The sequence below is a fragment of the Metopolophium dirhodum genome, chromosome 4, assembly GCF_019925205.1.
Source record: "Metopolophium dirhodum isolate CAU chromosome 4, ASM1992520v1, whole genome shotgun sequence".
In the NCBI taxonomy this organism is placed as follows: Eukaryota; Metazoa; Arthropoda; class Insecta; order Hemiptera; family Aphididae; genus Metopolophium; species Metopolophium dirhodum.
The window spans coordinates 27,432,002-27,446,482 of NC_083563.1; the positions used below are offsets into that span (position 1 = coordinate 27,432,002).

General features: G+C 26.8%; 1 non-coding gene across 1 annotated transcript; it reads left to right on the forward strand.

The window, feature by feature from the left end:
- Window positions 1–10,709: 10,709 nt before the first annotated feature.
- On the forward strand, window positions 10,710–10,830 carry Trnal-caa (transfer RNA leucine (anticodon CAA)). Its single transcript has 2 exons — window positions 10,710–10,747; window positions 10,785–10,830. It is a non-coding gene; the product is annotated as a tRNA-Leu (tRNA).
- Window positions 10,831–14,481: the final 3,651 nt, after the last annotated feature.

The following is a 14,481-nucleotide window of genomic DNA, read 5'->3' on the forward strand; positions in this document are numbered from 1 at the left end:
TATTTTTCTTTATTGTTTTAAGCTTATTAGTGGAAGGAATAGTATCCCAATAATTTTACCATTTAGAGTATATTGTGTTTGACAGATGATTGGATGTCATTAGTCGGTAGGTCGGAGATTGTTGGATGGGGGATGATTCTGGTTGCAAGGTCAACCGCCTTGTTTGCCATTTCTTTGCCGGTTATACCTACCAGATTAAAAGATTTAAACATTTTTCCTTTTGCTGACTATGTACTACCTTCTTTGAAGAAAAAATAAAAAGTTAATATTATGCTATAATAATAAGATTTATAATAATTAATTTAAACAAAGTATAGGTAATTCTCTATAATCTTGAATATATATTTTTATTCAAACATTTATTCCTGTTATAACAATTGCTGCACTTCTTCGCCATATTTGAGCGCACGATAGTATAGTCCATGGTTTCCATTAATACCAGTATACGTTTCCATTACACACACAGCATCAGCCGATTTTTATAACCCTCACATATCTGTTTCCTCTTAAGGTAGACTTTTGAAATTTGAAACATAGATTAAGCTTATTAGCTATAGGCATAGATTAAGCTTATTAGGTATTGTCTATTAGCGTGGATTAAATAGCTTCATATTATCCGTGTTACCTGACTCCGATGGAATTGTATGAGCTGTCACTGTATGAGAACTAGTTATTGTATTCTTCGATTCAGTTGTAATTATTATTAGACCTTAGTATTTATTTATGTGTTTCAGTGATACTTATTATTGTTAGTTCCAAAGTCATTGTAGTTTTTAAAGGCAATTCTCTTTCAAGGAAGGAAATATGTTTGACCACCAATAAGGCTTGCCAAGTGCAGGAAACCTGATAAATGGCATACCTACGAACCCCCCTATAAATTACAGTGAAAAATATGTGCAATCCGAAAAAAAACAGTCCACCGAGTGAATATTTTTGCGTTAGCTTCGAGGAAATGTATCTGTTTCCATTACGGATTGAACTTAATTTCGTTTTAAATTACTGAGTTGGATCGATTAGGAACCTGGGTTGATCGGGAGTGGGCGAATATGGCTTCCATTATAATGGAGTCACCCACTATAGGAGTCACTTCGGCCTGGGTAGTATAAAACTTTTGACCCAATATTTTTACAGCTCCAAACTGGTTTTTCCAAGTTCTATATTCCTATCCTATAGTTGTTTCTACAAAAAATTAATGTATATAAAATGTAAATTTATTAATCGACCAATATTGTGGAATTTAATGTAGGTATTACAAATATGTTAATTACACGTCCATATACGTATTGAAAATAAAAAAAGTATGTACTATGATAATGAAACTTTATTTAATACATTTATACAATATAGAATAATTATGTTTTTTCAAAGAAAATAACGATGTTTTTAGTATATTATCTAACAAGGATTATTCTTATAGATAAATATATATAATATAAATCATTGCAGTGTAATTGTCAGAGGTAAATTAAATGTATAGAATAAAAAAAAAAGTGTTTACCTATTATTTAAATGTAGCTTAATCACTTAACGATCCGAAGACTTTCACAATGTCGAGATGGGGTGTACGTACCTAAAGAATAAAAATAGCATGACATAAATCAGTTTTATATATTGATATAATTTCTAACCAATATTATTAATACTTTAAGAATATTTTGATTAAATATAAAATATTATATTATGTGTGAAATTCATGTATTGGAATCTGCAGTTCAATAATTATTACCATTTTTAGCATTCATATCCAAATATGCACGCACATGATCTGAAATAATACGCATTAACTTCGGGTAGGTATATATTTATTGTTACTTTATTATCTAGCGAATCTTTTTTTATTTAGATGAATAAAGTAATAAATATTATACATGAATTAAATATAAAAGTTTTGCATTTAAACATTTATTTTATGGAAAAAATATATTTTCAACTATCGTAGAAAATTGACAACAATTATGTACCAACTTACTTTTGACCGAGACCGATAAAATATGTCCTAAACAATTTTTACAAGTAAATATAATATGAATACAATTTTTTATTGAGGTTGGTTTACATATTCAATTCTCCATTCTAACCGATTACTTGCCTTTTCTTTAAGTTCCTTAAAGGTTTTGATGAATACAATATATAATATAATATTTTATGGTGTAGATACCTATCTATAATTTTTCTTATAAAATTGCGTATTTAAAATAATAATTTGATGTCGATTAGCACTGATGCAAAATATCTAAATGTCACTATATTATTATATAACGATACATTTTTAATGATATGATAATTGTGTATATTATTTGCGCAGTGTTCATTATTGTATATTCAAATAGAACACTATGAATAAAAAAAATGTGTATCAACAGAAGTCGATCCACATTAGGGGTTTAGACTTGAAATAAATTGACCTAAACTATCATTCAGGGGTGATGGGACATCTTAGAAATATCAAGTTTTTTTATAATTATTATATTAATTATTACATGTGAATTATTTATCAACATTATAAACCTTATTTATGTTAATTACTGTTATTATTAATCTTAATTCATTATTCGCTATTTTGTATATTTAATATCTATTAATCTCACCCTGTTCACTTATTCTTTCTATCTGTTAAATTATTTTGTTATAATGTTTGATTTAAAACTATAACTGGGTTTTGCCCGTTTGAATTAATAAAATAAATAAATATAACAATACATTTTTAAATCTTATTTGCGCAGTGTTCATTATTTTATATTCAAATGAATACTATAAATAAAAAATTAGTCTTGAAATTGACCTAAACTATCATTGATGGGTGATGGGAAATCATAGAAATTAGAATATTATCAATTATGAGTTAGTAGGTGACTAGTAGAAAATACTTAAAAAGCCCAACAAGTCAACTATAACTAATCTGCCATGCATTGAGCTAGGTCCAACGGGAAATACCGTAAGTGATTCTTGGGTACAGGAAACGAAGTCAACGGTGAACCAATAAACCAGCCAACGAGATATCACAAATATGATACCAAAAAACAACTGCGTACACAACGAATATGAAGAACAAATATCTACAGTAACAGTAACAGTGTCATTCGAGACTTACCCAAATATAGTCCTATTCAGTGATAACGCCTTGGTACACTCTGTGCACAAAATATATTCCACGTATTGTAAAATATAGGGTTGCATTAAATAACTGGCCAACGACATAGGGATAAAAACCCGTGATAACCCCCTAATAGGGCCTTGACAGCTGGAACAAACCCTTCTGCACCATAACTGTTTGCTAACAAAATAATATATTGATATTATTTTAACAAGATATAGGTACGTTTAAATAAAATGTATTTTTAAACAACAAGGTAGTGTGATAGATAAGTCATCCTTTAAAGTTAAAATGAAATAAATGATATTGGGGTAGTAGGTAGTCTTTTAAAAATTTTTTAGTGTCGACCAGTCTTTAATAAATACTAGTTGCTAATCGACGACACTGATATAACCTATATGTTATTAAAAAATATTTTATCATCTTGTTTGCACAATGTATGTGATTCAATATTTAAATACAGTATTATTAAAAACAATTGTATACTAACTTAAAATTTTAGCTTGATCTGACCAACCTTGTGCATCGTAATATCTCCCTACTAAATCATAATGAGTATATTGGTTATTGTAAAAATTATTAACTTCCACCGATTGCAAAGAATTTTAAGGACAGTTGAAGTATGAGTGTATGACACCTATATTATAATATGTGCTGCCTTAAGCCTTAAGGTCCCCAGCAGCAGTGGCGGTGGCGGTGGCGTTAAATTTCTGCAAGGCACAATCATCGCAATTGCACCAGTGTGTGGAGACCTTTAAAAGGTGAACTATGTTGATAAAAAAATCAAGGAAGAATAAACTAAAGTTGACATTAATTATAAATATAAATCACACAACACACGGCTACATTAAATAGGGCCAATAAAAGTTATTAGACTATAACTTCATGACGTGTTACTTGCATTGTGCCGAAATCATTTGTTTTTTAAATATTCAAAGTACCTATCTTATTTATATTTTAGGTACACAAAACATGTAGTATATTATAAGAATATTATAACACCATTAAGTATTTATTATATTAATATAATTAAGTATAAACAATGATATTCTATCAAAAATAGTTTTGACATCTAAAGATCTAAATTAAATACTTACCATATCTTTCTTCCATTAAACCTTGTTCAACCATTTGCTCTGTAATGATATTTTAAATAAAAACGAACATTAATTATAATATTGATGAAATTATCAACTGATATAGGTATTATATATAAATATTATGAATTTAATGTTAAATTAAACGAGTAGGTACATATTATAAAAGTTAAATTAGCTTTTTTTTTTTTTTTTTTTTTTTATTTAAAATATAATTACAATCTATACAATTTGGTACAATAAGTAATTTAGATAAAGTATTTACATGTCGAGAATAACAGATAGGGGAGGGCACTCAGTAGTGCCACCCGACAGATTAATAAATTAGCTATAGGTACATTATTATACCTATATACGTTACAGACTTTTTTACAGTAATTATTATACTTCATAATTCACACCAATAAGTCTTCATAGTTGTATATTTATATATTTATTTAAGTACATAATGTTAAGTTTATTGTAACAAACATTAAAATAAATGGTTTAATCATATATAAAAAATGTTTACATGTTTACTGAAGTGTAACTAAAGTAATGGAGTCCAAACGAAAGAACTATAAGAACCTAACATAGTGCAAATCTCATTGGAGCCTTTTTTTATTGATATTTCAACTGAATTCCGATACACTGTATCAGTATCACATTAAGATTAAAGTGAAACACACTGTATATAAACATGTGTAGGTAATTATAGATATTATGTTGTATCGTAAAATATAATAATTATACTTACTGACACAATCATCTTCCGCTTGATTCAAAATAATATTAATAATTAGTAAAAAAATATGTTATAGTTCAATAATTATGATGTTTTTAAATGGTTGACTTTGAAGAGGACTTAACACGGAAAGCCTGATTTCAAACGAATATAACACAGATACTTAAGTTTGTGTTCAGCAAAATTAATTTTGTGATATTAGTTTTAATATAAGATTGAATTTACCCGAGTTATTTAATTTAAATACAACACTAATATCTATGAAACTTATACGCGTTTATTGATATTCATATATTCCAATACTAAAGTAAGTTATGAGTATTTTGCTATTGTAATATTTTGCATGAATTTAAAATTTATAAATAATTCAAAAATTAAATTTGTAATGAACGAGATGCCTAGAGATAATATTATTCTGACCTTATATCTTTGTATGTTGTCAAGTAAAATATTATAATACTTATTCTGATACAATATTTTTATAGAGGGTGTCCCATGAGGATATATCCATTCGCCGCCCGGACAAAAAGCCGGTTTTGGCCGTTTTACCTATAAACTAACAAAATTATTAAAAATCATGAGATTAATGAAAATAAATATACATATTTATTACACCGGCTGACGCACACACAGACGCGCACTCTCTCATGTATAACTCCGTAATACCTGTTATGTATGTTTGTATAATCTTATTCTAGTAGGTATATTATTTTATTTACATTTTTTAACAGTAATTTTATGAGTTTTGTGACAATTATGTATTTTCTTCCTATAATTCTCCATAAACATTAATCTGAGATCTATCGTGTAAAGTAAAAAAAATATATAAATATAAGTACTCACGTTCAGCCCATATTATTTTACTAATACAACTAAGTATAAAAATAACAGTTAACATATTAATATTTCTGACCATATTTGTACCAATAATATTAACAGAGTTGAATACAATTGAAAGAATAATATAAAATATTGTCTAGTTATAGTATTTAAAGGGTTATTGAGCAAGTACTGCAAAACAAACAAAGTGTTTCCATTAACAGTTGAATAAACTACCTACTCTAGAAAATAGTAATGAAAAATGTTTGATTTTTGTGTAAGCAAAATATGTTCTACAAAAATAATTTAAGGAAAAATACGGATTTTTACGCAAAATTGGTTTACGAAAAAAACATGGATTTTGGTTTTTAGTGTTACCTTGTCACTCTAAGAAAAATAACAGGTTTGAATATTGACAATATATTATAATTTAATGTTAAAATTTCATTAATAAAAAAGAAGAGATTGTAAATTACCTTTATTTCCACATAATATTTGAATCATGTATAATAGAGTCACCGGCCAGTTTTCGTTGCGCGGACTATAATAAGTTATACCTATATTATAGCTTAGTATTACAACATGTTATGTACATCATTTATCTCCATTACTATATTTATTATTTTTTTAATGGTTAAATTTATTTTTTAGTCACAAAATTAATAAAAGATTGTTCATAAGGTATCCGGATATTTCACCGCAATTAATTCACTGCGCGACTATTCACCGCCAACATTTCACCGCATTTATAATTCACCGCGTGGACAATTCACCGTGCGTACAATATTCATCGCAGTTGTTTCATAGATAATGTAAAATGTTTAAACACAGTATCTTAAACCAATTGTTTCAGTCGATATCTATATATTAAATTACGACATGGCAATTTTGATATGATGGACCATTAAGTTTATCTTACTGATACAAATTGATTTCCTTATCCTACATTCTAAATTTAAAAATCACCAGATTGGCATACATTTTATACGATTACATACCTATGTTAGGTACTGATTGTTGAATTATTGTGTCGGTATCATCCAGTGTATTGAGGCGTTTAAAAAAGAAAAAATCATTAAATAAAATCCATGTTGAACAGTTTATAGCCGGGCATTCTATGGTCGTTAAAAGAGAATACAAAGATTTTGCTGAAAGGTTAAAAAATGTGTGTGATGACTATCATAATAGAATAACAGAAGATTACTTAAGAGGCATAGCCCATAATTTTCAGTTAAATGTTTGATTATTAAATTGATGTAATTATAGGAATTTATTGTAATATTATTTTTTTTTTGGACAGTATGTAAATGTATTTGCATAAACTAATTTATAATTTTTAATTAAATGAAAAATTATACTATTATATTATTTACCTATTAATACATTTTACAATAGCCACGATGAATTGTAACCGCGGTGAATTGTACATGCGGTGAATAGTCGCGCGGTGAATTATACCGCAGTGAATTGTCCGCGATCCATTCATAAATATTTCATATTCCAACCAAAAAATCTGAAAAACATCAACAAGGTTTTTTTTAAATATTTTGTAGATTGTTTACACCTTAAAGTTTACACAGTCACATATGGTTTAACACTTTAGGGCCGGGCCACACATAGCGGTTGAACCGCCCAACAAATTCAAATTGTTTGATTTTAAATGAAACCGCCTGATATGCGTTCACACTTACGCGGTTCAGCCGCGGAAACTGCCGCGGTTGAAAAATCGACCGCAACATGCCGTGGTTGAACTGCTGCGGCTGGACCGCTATATTATGTGGCCCGACCCTTAATCGTTATGGGTATAAAAAAAATACGTATTATGTAATCACACGAATTATTTATTTTCAAATTTAAGACCTGATTGTGACAGGTATTGGTATAATATTATAATAATAATAATTGTATATTATAAATAATTTGTAAACCAATGGTGACAGAGATTTCTTAAACTTTCACGGGCATGTACATTGTATTCGTTAACAAGAACATTTTTGGGACTTCACAGAACTACATTTTTCGTGTATACCAACCTCCGTGATTCATATTTTACAATACTTATAGCGATTTAAGACCTGCGTATACTGTTATGTGAGTTGGAACTGGCTACTATGAATTTTTTTCGTTCAATCTTGTTATAAAAATCAAATTTTTACCAATGATAGATATTTAAAGTTCAAATTTTAACGAAATCAGATAGTTAAAGGAAGAATAATGGTTTTAGTTATTTTGTTGCTATTTAAAAATATTATGCATGGGTACCTGAACTTATATATTATTATATTGTATACCCGTCATGACATTTTAAAATGTAATTTTCGGAAAAAGGAATTCAACATAAGTACTGTAGTAATAATGTGTACAATTAAAACTAATTAATTTATTAACAATATTATTATAAAATTTACTTGTTAATATCATAGGTATTTTAGGCTGACCGTTTTATCTTAGAATCGTTTTTCGTATACAAATATACAATGATTTTATATTATTGAATTCAAATCTAAACATCCCTAACAGATACCCCTTAAGACCCCTTTTAATCATCCTGACCAATCACCTTTTTGCTACTTCAATACCTACTCCAATATGCCATGATAAATTAAAATAGGGGATTGCTGTAAATAAAATTATAATGTATATAATGCGTATATATTATCATAGATTATAAATACTAGTAGTTATATAATCACAATGATATTATGTTCAATATTCACTGAAAAAATATAATTGTTTTATTTAGAACAAAATTGTACGGTAAAATTCACTTTAGTCAGTAAGTACCAAATAAAATATGCAAAAGCACAAAACATTTATATTGTTTACACCTTACAGTTTACACAGTCACATATGGTTTAACACTTTAACTGTTATGGGTATAAAAAATTACGTATTATGTACTCCCAAATACGTAAGTTTCACTTCAAGAAGTTCATGTTATATAATTAAAATACTAAAAGATTATCTACAGCAATTTTTTTCGCAAAATTAATTCAATCTACAAATAGTATATAAATATATAATGATTTTATACTATTGATGATTGATTCAAATCTAAACATCCCTTAAGAGACCTTCTGCTTTACAGTAGAGCAGTCACCATCCCGACGGGCCAAACATTTTTGTCTATAAATTATATAATAAGTAATTTCTCTCTAAATAATAAGTTATTACTCTGGTTTATAATAATTAATAATTATAATTTATTGATTTATTGAATCTATTTTTTAATTTTAATGTAAGATATGACACAAATGAGATAATTATTAATTTTAAGTTTGTGTGATGATGTTTGACAAAGTGAAGTCTGTCGATTTCTCATTCAAGTCACGAAAAATATTAAATTCATAGCGTATATGAAATAATGTGTTATTTTAATGTGTATGATATGTTCAATATTCACTAAAGAATTATATTTGTTTTTTAAAACAAAATTGTACGATTCGCTTTAGTCAGTAGTTATCAACTATCATAATTGGATGTTTTTTATTGCATTAATCGTCGTGGGTCTTGAAATATATGTATATTGTATAATATAGGTATTAGGTATAGACTGAATACATTATACACCATAAATACGTATGTTAATAGTTGGTTAAAACTACAAATAAAATGTGTAACAAACACGTATTACACTCTTACGTCTTAAACAGTGGCGTAAACTGGTTGGTGCAAAGGCAGCACTTGCACCACCAGAAAATCATTGAATATATTATGATATATAAACATGTACAAAATAGTAATTTTACTAAATTTAGACATTATCTATTAAATTATCACCCTATCTATATTCTAAAATATCGAACAACCACCATTGATAATTAGATTATTATATTGTATGATAACAACTAATCACAGAATTCTATATTTTATTATGGCAGTATCACAGAATATGACGTTATTCTATGGTACAATCACAGATTATATAAAACTCATATAAAATTGTATATAATCTGTGGTACAATTATATTGTTATCAACATTGTACCGCCAAAATGGTGTGTTATCACTAGATCAATGTTCATTAAATTCTCAAAAGTCAAATGTTAGATGACAGTAAGACGTCGTATTGAATCAAATTTTAAAATTCAATAGTTTTATTAAACGCCGGGAAAAACACCATAAAAATTAAGAAAAAACGGGAATTTTCACGCAAAATCGGTTTTTGACAAAACTGATTTTGATTTTTGGCATATCTCTAAAACAAATGAACGTATATAATTCGTATATACACAACAACCAATTTTCAATGGTTGTTTATATTCGCATTTTCTATAAACGACAAAATTTTCAAAATATTTTGATTTGTTTTGAACTATTTAGGAACATTTTCAGTTTATATTTCAGTCAAATATTAAAAATCCTCAGTTACAGTTTATTTTTATAAGCATTTAAAGTTCAAATATTGACAAAATACTAATCGAATCTAATCTTATCGAATAATTAGATAGTTAAAACTATCGGATAGTTCGATAGTTTAAACTCGATAGTGCCCATCACTAGTGTCTATAAGTAGTATATAGTCTATAGTAGTATGCTAGGCTAGTAGGAACCTACTTACGACTTATCTGTTAGTTGTTACCTAGGTATTAGGTGTAGCCATGTAGGTTGTATGTAGTTACCTAGAATAATACCTATGTGGTCTTGAGGGTGTATAATATTATATCAGCATTGTAAGTTGTGATCGATTTAAGACTTACGTCATAGAAATAAAAATTGTAAATTTGACAAAAAAAGAACTAAAACGTACATCACATTTTTAAAGCTGCAATAATATTATTTACATAAGCTCTAAAAATATTGTAAAATTGTTTTTTTTATGTCGATCGCTCATTTGCAGTCGATGGATTACATCAAATGTTAAAAATGAATTGTAAAATCGATAAGTATCCATGCTAAATTCTAATAATATTTTTAATTAAAAAAAAATTGTATATTTGACTTAAATAACTATCAAATGCACGAAGTCATGCATCGTCAGGATGGCCGAGCGGTCTAAGGCGCCAGACTCAAGGTTAACCTTGGCCTGCAATGCAGGCTTGATTTGAGCGTTCTGGTCCTCATCTGAGGGCGTGGGTTCGAATCCCACTTCTGACAAATTTTTTGCATTTTTTTTTTTAAATTTTTATTATTTCTTAAAATAATTATTATGCATTGACACAAATTTCATTCTTAATTTAAATTTATTCATTTATTTTTAAAACAGTATAATGTAATATGTGGTTGGATACTGATATAAATTAATTTTACCAACGACACATATCTTGATTATAATATAATGTAATATACCTTAGTACAAAATATTAAAATATAATAAATAATTTTCAAAAAACAACAATAATATTATTTTGTTTTATATCACGATTTTAAATAACATATTATATTAATAGTGTTTTTAAAAGATTAGGTAGGTACCTACTACGTACATTAATTGATCATTCGAAATATTTTTATTTTATAAACTTTTAAATATTGTATCTATATATTAAGTAAACCTTGTAAAATCGACTTCTAATAATAATAGTTATTATTAATATTTACATTTTGCTTATTGTCAAAATATTATTAGGAAATGTAATATTTTATTTTGGGGATACATTATAATATATAATATAAAAAAAATTATTATTGTTAATGTCTGAAATTTATAATATAAATATTAAGAAATAAATTAAATTGTATTCAATATAGTTACCTACAAACCTACCTAAATATTTAAAATTTTAATATAGATTGGCTTATTAATTTAATTTTTCTTTAATCTCTACTTGATTTTAGATTCTGAGCGGAGCGATGAATGTATTGATTTCATAAAGATGTGTGTTTTTTTTTTGTGTTTGTCATCACGGTTTGGGCAGTAAAACTACTTTGATTTTCTTCAACAGTATCTTGTTTGATGAGAGAGTGAATCTAGTTGGTGCATTCGAGAGGTCAAATTTTAAAATTCTCAAACGCGCCGGGAAAAACAACATAAAAATTAAGGAAAACGGGAACTTTTATGCAAAATCGGTTTTTAACAAAATCGATTTTGGTTTTTGGTGTAACTTTAAAACAAATGAACGTAAAATAAATATTAGAAATATTCACTGGTTGTTTATATTTTCATTTTCTATACACGATAAAATTTTAATTCAAAAATATATTTATATGTTTTGAACTGTATAGATACATTTTCAGTTTCCAATTTTATTAGTATTTTTTTTTTATGGATATCAATAAAACTTTATTTGTTGGGTAAAAAGACTTGAAAATTTAATACAAGGCTCCTACTATATTGTTACAATGACATTTGAAAAACATTAAAAATCCTTAGTCACAGTTTTTTTAAATAAGCATTTAAAGTTCTAAATATTGACAAAATACGGAAAAATCATGAAAATTAGCAAATTATTTTGAGTTGAGAGTTCATAAAAGTTTTTCTTTTTAAATCTAAGATTTGAAAATGTAATACAAGATTATTCATAAGTTTGTCTATCTTTATCAAAAAAAATGTCTTCAAGCAAATAAAATAAAATTTTTATGAGCGTTTGAAGTTCATATTTTTACTGTAAATTTTACTGAATGTTTATATTTTCATTGTATACACACTATAACATTTTGACTTTTTTGAGCTGTTTACGGACATTGTCAGTTTTCAATTTTAGTTTTTTTTTTTTCAATAAAATTGTATTTGTAGGGTAAAAAAGTGTGAAAATTTAATGCAAGGCTCCTGATATATTGTTACAATATAAGTTGAAAAATATTAAAAATACATACAGGCACAATTTTTTTTTATAAGCATTTTAAGTTAAAATTTTGACAAAATTTATCATATATAAAATTTACTAATTATTTTGTAGTTAAAAATGTATAAAATGTTCAACATTTATAGCTAGCCAATAGGATTGAAAATTGAAAACAAGATTCCACGTAAATACGATTAGGTTATACAGAGTGTATCTTATGTCATTGTACGCGGGGTTTTTTTAACGATTATGGATCGATGGCATAGGATTTCGTTAAAACAAAAAAAGACGTATTTCTTTATTTTTAACAGGCAATTCTTTTATAACAATTTCAAAATTTTTAAACACGCAGGTGTACCAATAGCAAAATCAACTTTATTTTTACAAAAGGCAACTACTATATTTTTTAATAGATTCTAGTAAAGCTTTTTTTTTGTGAAAATTTTGATAGTTAAATCATCAATTTTGATTCGCTAGTTTATTAACTATGGCCCTCTAAAGTTTAGTAAGATCTGCATTAATACTTTTAATTGAAATAATTGGTACCTATAGGTTTAATTTACAAGAGCTAAATACATTTTTCTTATAACTAACTTTTATAACTTGAAATTTGAATCATAAGTTCACTATATTGGTAGTTATTGCATGCAAAGGTTGAATTTTGCAGTTGAAATTCTTTAAGAATTATTTAATAACCGTGATTTAAAATAAACTATTTGCAAGATATTTAGATAAATAGTCAATCTCAACATAGGTTAAAAACCTAACTAGTTTGTAACCTAACTTAGGCATACTTTTAATCTAAGTTAATTACAGATTTTTAATATTATTATAACAAGAATCAAATACCATTAGGTACCTAATACCTTAGACCTTAGCCGCCTAATAAAAAATCTAAATAATTGGTATTGTTAGAAAAGTATGATAAGAATTTATGATAGGAAAAGTACGAAATAAAATTTAAATGTCCAAAACTAAAAATAAGAAGGGTTATAAATTTCAACTCCTAAATTCATACTTTGCATGCGATACCTACCAATATAGGCTTACTAATAAGTATATAAGGTGTATATGGTTCAAATTTCAAATTTATCCCATTACGAGAAGAGCACCACAAAACATAGCACTTTTTTCATTACACAATTTTTTTTTAACCCCCATACATACCTAAGACATTAATGTCAACAATCGAATACCATTTACCAATTAACCATTTTTACTTTAGCCACCTAATAAAGAATCCAAATTTATGATATTGTAAGAAAAGTAACTGTGAAGTAATTAATTACGATTACCTATAATAACAAATTAAAATAATAATATTGATTTTGATGATTGTATGTTAAAATTAAAATAATGAACTATGTTTGCCAATAATTTTGTTTATGTTTTTTTTTTTTTGGAGTGTCATTAGATTACCGATTAAACTACTTAAGTGTATAAATAGGTAGTTATAAGAAAAAATTATTTAGCTCTTCTAAATTAAACCTATACCAATTATTTCAATTAAATGTATTAATGCAGATTTTACTAAACTTTAGAGGGCCATAATTAATAAACTAGCGAACCAAAATTTATGATTTGACTATCAAAATATTATAGTAGTTGCCATTTGGAAAAATAAAGTTGATTTTGCTATTGATATACCTGCGTGTTTAAAAATTTTGGAATTGTTATAAAAAAATTGTTTGTTAAAAATAAAAAAACACGTCTTTTTTCGTTTTAACGAAATTCCATGTCATCGATCCATAATCGTTAAAAAACCCCGCGATACACCCTGTATATAAATTACTTTATTCACCTTAATATCATCAAATATATCTACTTAGTAATATCATAGTCTGACTGACCGATTTTGCTCAGTATCGTTTTTCTTATACAATGATATTATATCATTGAATTCAAATTTAACACCATCCATTACAGTGACCCACTTGTAACCTACTAAACAGCAGAGCGACATCCACTTACCCACCTTTATAAAGTATATATAGTATATAAAATCTCAGTGGTATTACTGCAT